The sequence below is a fragment of the Ursus americanus genome, chromosome 4 (genome assembly GCF_024610735.1).
Source record: "Ursus americanus isolate L20-20 chromosome 4, mUrsAme1.1.p, whole genome shotgun sequence".
Taxonomy (NCBI): Eukaryota; Metazoa; Chordata; class Mammalia; order Carnivora; family Ursidae; genus Ursus; species Ursus americanus.
In genome coordinates this window covers 73,149,262-73,161,513 of record NC_142130.1, presented here as the reverse complement: position 1 = coordinate 73,161,513, position 12,252 = coordinate 73,149,262, and the positions used below count along the sequence as shown (strand labels likewise).

Sequence of the window (12,252 nt, the reverse complement as noted above, 5' to 3'; positions counted from 1 at the left end):
GAGGTAGTCGGCAGTGTATTAGTCACATATACTCCCAACCTGGGGGAGGAGGACGCTGCATGCCGTGGCCATGTGGAGGCTGCCCCTGGGAGCAGAGTAAATGACCAGGAGCTGTAGGAGGTGGGCCTTGTTATATCACGAGAGTGAGGTCCTCTGGTTCCCACAAAAGAATATAATTGGCTTGTTTGAACAATTCACAGTTTGGCAGGGAACTGAAACTTGCTACTCAGGGATAAGCAGGGACTATGCCTGGTCTCCCCAATAAGGAGGGTTGTTTGTCTAGGGGACCTTCTTTGCAGGAGCTGAGTGAGGAGGGTAACTTGCCGTTAGGCCCTTCGAAGCCCTCCCTTTTAGCAGATGTCAAGAAGCAAATAATATTGAACTTCATTTTCAGACCATACAAAACAAGAATGTGTAAAGATTTTTGTTAATCCTATAGCCAAATGATGAGTATTAAGAGGATCATATTTAAATAAAATATGCATAACTTTTATCGGTGTGAAATACAGACTAATTTTTTTGGAATTACATGTCAGGAGATAAATGATATCAAAATCCAGTAGAAACTCTTTTGTTTGGAGAGAGAGAGCTGGATGAATTTTAGATTCTTTCAGTTTTAAGGTTTATGAGGTTGTTTTTTTTTTTTTTTTTTACCACCTGACTGATAGATATTATCTGTCTTTCTCATAGATTTCATTTATATTTTTTTCTGGTTTTAATTTCCACTTTTGTTCTAAGCTCTTTCATTCTACATAACCTAAGCTCTTTGCACATCATACAAAGTTGAACGTCCTATAGTAGAACTTCTATTTCAGCAGATCAGAAATAGATACAAGGTTACTGGCATGTAACTTCACAAAAATATTTTATTGATTGCTGTATTCCTATCAACTAAAAGATTTCTGGTTATATAGTAGATTTTTAGTAAATATTTGATTACAGCATAGCTGAGAATATAGCTTACCAGGGTTTACGTAACTCAGAAGGAGAAGCGGCATCTCACTGGCAGATATGCTAAACCGTCAGGGACTGTTTCTTTCAGTTCATGCGAGGTTCAACAGTTCTCTGACTTGACGATAGCTGAGCTGAATCAAGCGACAGGCGAGGGTATTCCACAATGTGAACTTGAGGCAGTAGGTAATGAATATTGTTGAAACTTCGGGTTAAAAAGTCAGGTGCTTGTTTACGGTGTTACTCAACGCATCTTCCAGACACACCCAGACTTCAGTAATTATCGACATTGCTACACCCCTCACGAGGACTGTACATGACCACTCAGATCTGATGACATTGGAGAGAGGGGGCAAGAAACCCACACTTGAGAAGGGACTCGGAGGCTCTTTGTTCCAGTCTGTCCAGCAGAGGGCGGTGGTGTACCTCTACAAAGACCAGGGTTCAATCTCCGATGGACGGTGCTGGTCAGCAAGATGCCTAGGGCCTGTCTGTACATGCTGAAAATGAACAACGCTGGAAAAATATTCCATGCAGGAAGGTACTGAGACCACCTGATCCAAATGCAATGGCATCTTGCAGAAGTTGTGCGAACCAAGGGAGCAGTCTAAGTCACTCACAAATGTATCAAGTGTCAGAATTTTACGTCAATGTAAAATAAAACAAAAACAACATTTGAGGTGTTGTGAACTATCATTCCCGAGGGCTGACACTCTACAAGGTGGATTAGAACACTGAGTACTCCAAATCAAAACACAGAATGAAGGTACAAAGGCTAAAGGTGCACCTGAAGATAATCTTAATTATTTTTCTAGCTTCTAGTGATGATGATGACAATAATAATAATAATAATAATAATAATAATAATATTAATATCAAACATGTCTAGTGCCTTCAAGTTTCCCAAACATAGACTCACATTATTTTAAACACATCCACCTGTTAAGGTAGTTAAAACTTTCCACTTCTGTTTTACATATAAGACACCTCTGGTACAGAACACTTAAGTGATTTATTTCAGGACACTTAGCTAGATGGATTAGAGCCAGTTATTCTGAATACAAGTCTGTTTCTGTTCATCTTCTGTTCTTACCTAACGCACTCCCCAGTTGCATACCACATACTAAATCACACATTATCTCTATGCTTAATTAGCATACTTTTAACCAAGGACACATATTTCTTCTAAGTATTAAGATAATTTCACCAATACTAAATTTGATACATAATCTGCTTTCTGTCCTGAAATGTTAAATTGCCCTGCAAATGTAAATTCAGAATAAAAGGAGTGAAGTTTTCCAAAGGGCAGGAAATATTCTTTGTGCAAGAACAAAACACTATTTCCAGATATAGCTAGACATTTTTTAGTGCTTTAAGAAAGAACTCAAAGCAGCTTTGGAAATGAGAAGACAATGGTGAAATCAGGGAAGTTCCATGCTCGCCAGTGATATTTAATTTCGTTTTCTGAGGATGAAGAGGAAGAGGAGTTCTCTGGGGCAGCTTCTAACAAGCCCACGGCAGTATGACATTGCTGAATGCTTCTCCTGACTTCCATCTTTTCAGGGTAGTGACAGCTGTTTGGCTTCTCCCGCTGGACCCTGCAGTGGTTTGCTAACCCTACAGCAAAATCTGGTTGATCACAGTGAGGGAAAAATGTGTTCTGTGACTTCGCATTTACATTCGGCCCTAGTGTTGCTGGGCTCCACCATCAAAAACAGACTCTCCTGGAACCTTTCTTTCCCCAGCACCGGAAGCTACATAGCATTTGAGTGTATATTCCCTCGTGAATACCATGTGTCCCACCTTCCAACAGGACTTGATCTTGGTCAAGCATGACCATCTAACAGGTGAGCCGCTCGGCTAGGCTCTCAGAAGCTCAACTGAATAGGTGGTTTGGATTTGTTTGTGTCCAAATGTATGTTTACTGGTAACTGAATTTTTTTAATTGGGATTTTTATAACAACAACAACAAAGAAGATGACTTGAGAATGACTGAACCCATAACGCAGAATGAACCATATTTTATTCATTACAGTACCTGTATAAAATGTATATATATAAGGGCTTAGAGATAGTGCTCAGCTGTAACTAAAAGGAGATCCTTGGGGTTCCTACCATTCTTTTCTAGCTATGAACAACTGAAGGAGAAAATATACCCCAGTTTTGACCCTGATTCTCTTATTGTGTCATTACTTGGATTTTTGCCATTAGTTGACTTGCTCTGTGTGCTCTTTTTAAAAGTTAATCAGCCTCAGTATGGTCACTTCCTTGAATAAAGACAGATGTGCTAATTGAAAGAATTCTTAGACTCTCTGTTTGCAATCATTTGATGTTCAGACTTTAAAATATAGCCTTTTTCAGCTGAATTGCCACGGCTTGTATTTCTGTCCTTATGCACTGCTATACATAGGCCTGCAAGGGCTAGAAACATGATCCCGCACCATTTCTAGAATACGCATGTTGTCGCTCCTGATTATGGAATTCCTTCTTGTCTCCAGTATGGTAGCCCCTCAAAATTGGAATTAGGCACCAGCTTATGCTTGCCCACGGCTCACTGTACTTGTCACATATCAAACTATACTCACAGCACTTAACAAACTGTATTCTAATTGTCTATCTACTTATTTTTAGTTTCCATTAGATTGCAAGCTACCTTTATTTGTTCATTAATGCAACCTGTGAGTTCATCATTTATTCATGGCTTCATGTATCCACTATTGTTGAGCTTCTACTGTGTGCTGGATACATTTATTTCTCTCTCTCTCTCTGTCTCTCTCACAATCAAAGCGGTCATTTTTCTGGGACTCATTATGTAGTCATTGTGCTTCTAGTCTAATAAAGCAGGCAGACAGTAATGAAATAATCAAACAAATAAAATGTATAATCATCAAATGTGATGAAAGAAAAAGGAAGTATACAGTGCCATGAAATTAATTAAACTGGCTTGTGGGTGAGACAGGCAGTCAGAGAAAAATTCTCTGAGAAAGTGACTGAGAGTAAATCAGAGGGACAGCTGGGAAGAAGCATTCCAGGCTACAAAGCAACATGTTCAAAGTTGCAAGACTGAAAAAAATGGGAAAGTTTGAGAAATGAAAGAAGAGTCTTGTGGTTGGATCACAGAGTGGATAAACAGGGATGGATGGCGTGTGCAGGGCCTTGGAAGCCATATTGGAGGTGTTGGCTTCCATCTTCAGAACAAGGAAAATCCGGGGGAGAGTTTTAAGCAGGGGAATCACATGATCCGGTGTGAAACTGCTCTGGCTCTAGCATGGAGAATGAATTGGATGGGATCAGAACAAATATAGAGAGTTACTAAGGTGGCTCCTGCAACAACCCAGGCAAGAGATAACAGAGTTTAGGCTGGGCTAGTGGCAGTAGAGATGAAGTAGGGATTATCAGAATGGTAGGTTGAAACTAGGTCCATGTAGCTTCCAGCAAAGTGGAGAAAATCTTTCCAGAAGGGAATGGTTATGAGTGATAAACATTACTTAGAGTTTCTGCACTGTGTCCTGGTCACCACTGCATCCCCAGCACCTGGCACAATGTACAGCACATGCTTGATACATGTTTGTTCAAAGAAAGACAAAAGAAAGGAAGAAGAAGGAAAAAAAGAATGAATAACCTTTCCAAGCTTTTAGTGGAAAGAATAAATCTCTGAAAGACTCTTCTCTCCCACTCAAAATGCAGAAATTCTTTGCTGATCTTTGATAGAAAATAGCTTTAAAACTGGATATAAAGTTTGATGATTAATTGACTGATTTGTATAGTGACTACTTTCAGTATTGGGCTGAAAAGGATACTGAGGCCAGGTCTGGGATCCATGAAAAAAAGAACCACATTCGTTTACTGCTGTCTGCTACTGATATGCGGAAAAGAAAAGGGGATGGAATGAGTATCACATGCAGCACCTGTTATAAATTACATTACAATCACCTCTGCTACATTGTGATAGAAAATCTGCCTACCATCTCTGAAAGTTGGTCTGTTTACTTTTTAAAAATCTGTTTGACTTTTTACCTAACCATACTTGTATTACATGTGCTCAGATAACACACACACACCCCTACACAGATATTTTGTTATTGTTTTTGTCCCAACTAGAATTATCACTATGAAAAACATGATAGTTCAGTCTACATCAATGACTTTCTTTCTGACCACATTATCTGTTGCATTATTTTATAACAGATTCAAAAAAAAAAATGGTAAACTCATTTTTTCCAAGTGAAATAGTAAATCGGGACAGATTCAAGGACCCCTGAACTTTTCTTGCTTTCCAAAAGTCCTATTTTGGGATTGAGATCAATGGCCTATTGGTTCTACATTCCTACCCCACTATCGGACCCCCTTTCCCAACCTTTTTTCCCACCTCCATAAAAACTTCTACTTCACCAATAATTTAAACTTAACTCCTCTTCCCTATGGTATAGAGATTCTCAATCCTATTCCATAGAGACAGAAAACCCCTATGAGTGCTGGAAAAGTTTTTTGTTTGTGTGTTTTTTTTTTTTTTCCTTTCTTTCATTTTGTGTCTTCGGGGATCTCTAAAGAACTGAGTGTGTATTTGGCCCTTAAAAGTTCAGAAGTTCAGACTGCCATCTGAACCTTTGACTACATTCTATCAACATAGCTAACATCCAGTGTTAATTCCCTCTGTCATTAAAAGATGACATTAATTGCTCCCAAATTCCCAGATGCAAGAAGACTAAGAGAAGCTTGCAGCACTAAATCCCAATCAGCCCCTGAATACCAAAACTCAACAGAAAATCCCAGGAGAAAGCATTAAGCCCTTGGCAGCCTTCATTTGTCCCAGGGCAACGATGTTGAGAGTAAAATGATGAAATTCAGGGCAAGAATATGCCACCATACTGCGCATGCTTGGGGATATATTGCTACTTCCACAGTTCAGAAGAATAAGAGTAAATGAAAATTTATTTGAATAAGAAATAGAGAAAATACATGGTGAAATAAAATGAAAGAAACCATGTTAGAGGCTTCTAGTGCTTACCCTTATCTGGTTTTCCTCTTCTTCTTGCCAGAAAAGGGGAAATCATACTTCTCTGCCTTTAACCATCAGGCTGGACCATGTGATGAGTTCCTGGAAAAATATTATGAGAAGATAGAATATGTGCTTTCACTTCCAGGCCAGAGCATTTCACTGCTGCTGTGAGCATTCTTTTTCTGTGCCGCAATGACCAAGAGACTTCAGGTGCCCGATGATACAGCTACAGTATGGTGGCGACTAGATCATCAGAGACCACTGAGCGGCTGCTGTGGACAGTGGTTGCTCTAGAGGGTCATCCGAAAATCACAGCAGGATTTACATGAGCAAGAAATAAATGTCTGCTGTGCGAAACCACTGAGATTTGAGGTTTGCTCTCCTAGCATAACCTGGTCTATCCTGATTAATGCAGCACTCTTAGGGAAATTGTTAATTTCTTATCAAGTGCAACAGCACTACCAGGTTTTGGATGGTTGCATCCAATACTAAAAAGTTATGAGAAGCCAAAATAAAGATGATAATGTACATCTATTCCCCTGATCATGGTTTGGTTCTGCCTGGGTGAGTTTGGAATGAACTACCCTACAGGTGGGGGTGATTTCAAATAACCTGCATTATTTTTTTAAAGTCAAGTTTATTGGGGCACCTGGGTGGCTCAGTCAGTTAAGTGTCTGTCTTCAGCTTAGGTCATGATCCCAGGGTGCTGGGATTGAGCCCCACATCAGGCTCCCTGCTCAGGGGGGAGCCTACTTCTCCCTCTCCTTCTGCCTGCTTCCCCTGCTTGTGTTCTCATGCTCTCTCTCTCTGTGTCAAATAAATAAATAAAGTCTTAAAAAAAATAAAAATAAATAAAGTCAAGTTCATTGCAGCATAATCCACATATGGCAGGATTTACCCTTTTAAAGCATGTGGTTTTTAAATCTTGATGAATGTATACAGGTACGGAACTACTACCTCCATCCAGATATGGATGGACTATTTCTATGACTCCAAATTTTTCCTTGTATTCCTTTCTCTCCAATCCTCTTCCTCCCCACCCCCCAAACCCCCAGCAATCACTATTTTGACTTATGTCCCTTCAATTTTGCTCTCTCCAAATATTCATAGAAATGGTATCTCACAGCAGAAGTCTTCTGTATCTGGCTTCTTTCAGTTAGCATAATGTTTCTGAAGTCCATCCAAATTGTTAGGTTAATAGTTCATTTCTTTTTGCTACTAAGTGGTACTTCAGTAAATGGTGTCATCACAATTTGTTTACCAGTTCCCCCATTGATGGACATTTGGGTTGTTTTTAGTTTGGGGCAATTATTATACAGGTTTTTTTGTGGACATGTATTTTCATTACTCTCAGATAAATACTTAGAGAGGTGTCGCTGGGTCATGTGGTAGGTGTTTCTTTTTCAAACCTATGCTTCAAATTGGTTACCCAATTTTGCATTGCCACTAGCAAAATGTAGAAGAGTTCCAGGTGCTCCATATCCCCATCAGCACCTTGTATTATCAGCTTAAAAGATTTTATCAACTCTAGAATGTGTGGTAGCATTTTACTTTAATTTTTAATTGGTATTTCCCTAATGACTAATAGTGTTGAACATCTTTCTACATACCTACTTACCATTTGATTCTCTTCCTTGATGTGTTCTTTATTGCATATTTTTGCTCATTTAAAAAAATTTGGTTTTATCTGGGATGCCTGGGTGACTCATTCGGTTAGGTGACTGCCTTCTCCTCAGGTCATGACCCCAGGGTCCTGGGTGTCAAGCTCCTTGCTCAGCAGGGAGCCCGCTTCTCCTTCTGCCTGCCACTTCCCCTGCTTGAGCTCTCTCTCATTCTCTCTCTCTCTGACAAATAAATACATAAAATATTTTTTAAAAATTGGTTTTATTATTGAGTTACAGTATTCTAGATCCCCTAGATGATGTATTCTAGACATAAAATCCGTATCAGGTATGTGTTTACTGCAATGTTTTTCTAGTCAGATAAACTCAGGTTGAAAGGATGTTCTGAAGAGTAAGAAGAGGAAAGGGCAGGGGTAGAGTGCAGATCTGCAAAAGAATTGAGATGAACTTCATCCCTCTGCCTGGGGAAGAACAATGCACAGGGGCAATGCACATAAACTCATGCTTTCTTATGTAGAAATGGTGTTAACTTCTCTATCACCTTCTTTCTTCTCGACCTTTATAAACAACTTGAGACAGCCTCCAGCTGCATGCCCCCAATCCCTCAAGACTTTGTCCCAATTCAGGGGTCTTAAAGACTGCTTTGATAGGTACTCTTTTGTACAAACATATGATTAAACAGTTTCAGCATTTTCTCTCCCTATGTTTTTCTCAGATGAAGAGCTTAATAAAATTATATTTGATTATGATGGTTCTTTGAAAAAACCAGCTTAGTAAATAGAAAAAAATGCTTATCTTCTGGACATTTTGCCTGCAATATTAAATTTTAATTGGTGGTTTTCGGGTTGCCTGGGTAGTATAATTGGTTAAATGTCTGACTCTTGGTTTGGGCTCAGGTTGTGATCTCAGGGTTGTGAGACCAAGCCCATGTCGGGCTCCATGCTCAGCATGGAGTCTGCTTAAGATTCTCTCTCCCTCTCCCTTTGCCCTGAACTCATCCCCCCTCTCTCTAAAGTAAATAAATAAAATCTTTAAAGAAATTGGTGGGTTTCCTTAGAATCAAAGGGATTCATCACTAAAACAGCTTTGAAATGAGAATGAAAAATCATTCAGGCTTGTTTTTCTTTTTCAAGGATATATTGTATTCTGATTCTGAAAAGTTTGCCAGCCTTATTTTCTACCTTATTTTAATTTTTTCCAGTTCCTTTTTTAGGTTTAAACATTATTACCCCTCTGAGGTAAATAACAGACTAGTAAAAGAGTTCTAATACATTGTAATTTTCCATGTAATATATGTATTTTTGCTCAGTATCTTCTTAGTTAAGAAAAGCTGCCCTCAAAAAGTTCATTTTAGCTTGTCATTGATAATATTTATAATAATACTGTTATGCTGCATTTATTATTTATGAATATTGAGAGATGAAGAGTCTCATTTTTCCCTCACTAGAGTTGATAAACATGTTAAGACATTAATTACTGAAACTCCACCCTAAAAAATGCATTCAAAATTTTAATTAAAAAAAAAAAAGTGTGTGTGTGTGTGTGTGTGTGGTCAAACAATATTAAAGGAAAAGTATTCATTTCATAAAATTTAAATATCATCAACTCCTCAATGGAACTCTACTTCTATGAGGGAGCACTGCATTCTTTTTACCATGTTTGATTCATATCACCCAAAATAATCCCCTTCCCTTTCTTTAATTCATACAATGATGTTTAAGTTCCCTATTCTGTGGCAACAAAATTCACTTCCGGGTAATGTCAATATGACTTAATAAAAAATGAAAGCAAATAGTGATTGAAATAGAGATTGTAAAATATAGCAGGAAGATATGATCCCCAAAGCCAATTAAAACAAGCCAAGAAATGAAAAGTAAGGCCTGCAGAGAATCTCTGTTGTTCAAGTTTTTCATTTCTTAACAGAGTAGAAGAAATTGTATGCAGTCCCTTTGGCTCAGGACACTGAAGTCTTTAGGGACTTGGGTCAAATCAAATAAAAAGGGACATGAGAAAAGTAAACCAATAGCAGCGTTACAGTGTTCCTGCTTTATAGTGGTAAGAATTATCCTTTAGTGAGGACCTACTATATGCCAGGCCCTATGCTTTATGCTTTACACATATTAGCTAATTAATCCTTATGACAACCCAATGAGATTGATACGATTAGACTGATTTTATAGATTAGGAGACTAAGGTCACACAGTAAATAGTAGAGTCAGAATCGTGCCCTGGCAGTCGAGCTACCAAGCTCATGATTTTGTCTAGTACACTGTGCTACCTCTCAAGTTAATTAGTAGCTCAAGATAATCCTCCAGCATAATTTATTATTATTATTATTTTATTTTATTTAGTATGGTTAGCTGGAACTTTATAAAGAAACTGGATTTCTGTTTTCAGAGAATTTTTAACTAATGGTTCACCTACAGTTTAGATCAATAAAATAATTTAAGTGATTTTTTAAAAGATTTTATTTATTTATTTGACAGAGAGGGAGAGAGAGAGAGAACAATCAGGGGGAAGAGCAGAGGGAGAGGGAGAAGCAGGCTCCCTGCTGAGCAGAGAGCCCAACGTGGGGCTCGATCCCAGGACCCTGGGATCATGACCTGAGTCAAGGGCAGATGCTTCACCGACTGAGACACCCAGGGGCCCCTAAATGATTTTTCTTTAAAAGACAAACATACCAAACTTTGCAAATCCAAATGTATATTGTCCTTCTCACAGTGGTCACCTTGGGAGGCCTTATATTTATTGCAGAGATGTTATCATTGCTCAAAGTATTTTTACATCCTCTCCTTTTTTTAAGAGAGAGAGAGAGTGTGTGTTTGTGTGCAAGCCTGAGGGCAGGGAGGGGCAGAGGAAGAGGGAGGGAGAGAATCTTAGGCAGACTCTACACCTAGTGTGAGCCCAACCCAGGGTCTTGATCTCATGACCCTGAGATCATGACCTGAGCCAAAATCAAGAGTGAGTCTCTTACCTGACTGAGCCACCTAGCGCCCTTTTGCATTCTGTTTTTGAATTGTCTTGGAAAACTGGGTATTTTTTGACTATCCATAATGGTATAAAATGAAGTCTTTTAAATGTGGATTTGAATGCTGGAAATATGTACATAAAAACCCAGTTAATCAAAATAAGATATATATAATTCCAAACGAGAATGAATTCTTTTTGTAGCCTAAACTGGTACTTACTCCAGATATACAATGTTTAGAGAAAAGGGCAATGAGAGTTCTGTAGTTTACTAAGTGGTGTACCTTTACTAAGGTGAATACAACCTCAAAGGAGCAACTTCTGGTAACGTACTCTCTGATATGTCTCATTAAAAGAGACAATAACAACAGCTTGTAGATCTGTGCCTAATACTTTGCTTTAACTCATAAGTGGTTTGGATGTTTCTAAATTAATAATAGAACCACTGCTTGAATGTCCCATATTGAACCTAACTGTAGAAAGGATTGATTAATCACTGTTGTTTATACTCTTCAGTATAAAACAGGGTTTTCTGCAATTTAACTTCGTTTATGGATATCGTATATATTTCTCTGTCAAACTGTTATGAAGGAATTCAATTTCTTCTTTCTGATTGAAATGTCCAGATTTCTGCCTACTCTTGAATACCATAGAAGTAAATTGGAAAGCACAGTCTGAGCTGTATTCTTTCTTGTCACTTGGTATGATTGTGCAGACTGCGCCGTCTAAAACTTTGTACATGCCAGGAAAATGTTCCATTTATTCATTATTCTGGGCTGAAATGAAATAAAACATTTTTTTATAATATTTTCAGGGCACCAGAGTTAGCCAAAGAAAGCAAAGGTTTGATTTAGATGAATTTCAATGTTTCACTATAATTTCTAATAGTCCCATCTAGCAATGTTTGATGTAGAGCGGGGGTTCTCAACCAAGAATAATTCTTTGACCCTGGGGACATTTGGAAATGTCAAGAAACCTGTTTTATTGTCATAACTGAGGGGAATGCTTCTGGTGTGTAGAGGGTAGAGGCCGGGGATGCTGCTGAACATTCTGCAATGGACAGGATAGCCCTGCACAAGAGGGAACTATCCAGCCCCTGTCAATAGTGTCAGGCTGCTAAATGAAGATGATCATAGTATTAAATTAAAATGATTCCTTGAGGATATAGACACAAAACTAAGGTAAGCAGATAATTTTTTAAATAAGTTTTTAGAACACCAAATATAATACCAAATAGACTACCTACCCCTTCAACTTTCAAGATTCATTCGGGATGCAGCAAAAATGAGTATTCTAAATCACCTGCTGTAGTGAGTTGAATGGTGACTCCCCAACAGGTATGTTTACCTGGAACCTATGGATGTGACCTTGTTTGGAAAAAGGATCTTTGCAGATGTAATTAAATCAAAGCTCTTGGCATGAGATCATCCTGAATTATGGGGTGGCCCTACATTCAATGACAAATGTTTTAATAATGCATAGAACAGATGAAAGCACAGGGAAGAAGTCCCCATGAAGATGGAGGCCAAAATTGGAGCTGTGCGTCCATGAGCCAAGGAATGCTTAGAGCCACCAGAAGCTGGGAGGGGCAAGAAGGGTTCTCTTCTACAGCTTCTAGAGGAACACGGCCCTACTGATACTTTGATTTCAGATTTTGGCGTCCAGAACTGTAAAAGAATAAATGTTTGTTGTTTTAGGCCACAAGTTTGCTGT

The 12,252-nt window shown here is 38.6% G+C and overlaps 1 pseudogene across 1 annotated transcript in view; it reads right to left on the bottom strand.

The window, feature by feature from the left end:
• LOC148110271 (eukaryotic translation initiation factor 1 pseudogene) overlaps nt 1-12,252 on the bottom strand; it is a 128,046-nt pseudogene that overhangs the window by 96,605 nt on the left and 19,189 nt on the right. The window contains exon 2 of the transcript XR_015724244.1: nt 5,960-6,049. The product of XR_015724244.1 is annotated as a eukaryotic translation initiation factor 1 pseudogene (transcript). The remainder of the gene's footprint in view (nt 1-5,959; nt 6,050-12,252) is intronic.